The sequence below is a fragment of the Penaeus monodon genome, chromosome 23, assembly GCF_015228065.2.
Source record: "Penaeus monodon isolate SGIC_2016 chromosome 23, NSTDA_Pmon_1, whole genome shotgun sequence".
NCBI classification, from domain to species: Eukaryota; Metazoa; Arthropoda; class Malacostraca; order Decapoda; family Penaeidae; genus Penaeus; species Penaeus monodon.
The window spans coordinates 16,305,100-16,305,690 of record NC_051408.1 but is presented as its reverse complement, the minus strand read 5'-3'; the positions used below and the strand labels follow the sequence as shown (position 1 = coordinate 16,305,690).

The following is a 591-nucleotide window of genomic DNA, read 5'->3' as shown; positions in this document are numbered from 1 at the left end:
TGTCGCGATAGCAACAAACAAATTTACCCGATCAAATACAGACGTATGAATGAGGTGACGAAAGAGAGGATGTTTCCATTGCACGGAATGTGTCTGCATGTGTGAATGAGTACTGTACACGTGTCCAGCATGAGATGCAACACATGACAACAAGGGTTTACCGGTCATGCATGGTCAGCAACCCTTTGGGGCATCGAGCACCAGCGTGCCCTGAGGCGCTGTCTGCTACCGGGTGGAAGTGCGAACGGTGTCTCCGCTTGATCATTGTTCTATACATATACATATTCCAGTAATATCACATGCTATTTCGTATCGTATATTAATTAAGGTTATAATAATTTACAAATAAATAGGAACAGCAGATTGGGTTTTATTTGCTCCACACAATTACAATAATCTTAGACATACAAGGTATAACACATTGATACGTGTCTTCCATCTATGTGGGGTGCGATTCACCAACAGCAAGATTATACGGCATACACTCATTCAGGAAAATCTTTCAGAGTGCCCGACGCAGAGAGGCAGTCAGTATACAGTGAAGTGTGTATAATTCATTGTTTAGGAGATAGTTAGGTCCCGCACAATAGA

General features: G+C 42.3%; 1 protein-coding gene across 1 annotated transcript in view; it reads left to right on the top strand.

The window, feature by feature from the left end:
* LOC119588153 (Down syndrome cell adhesion molecule-like protein Dscam2) overlaps nt 1-591 on the top strand; it is a 164,747-nt gene that overhangs the window by 51,576 nt on the left and 112,580 nt on the right.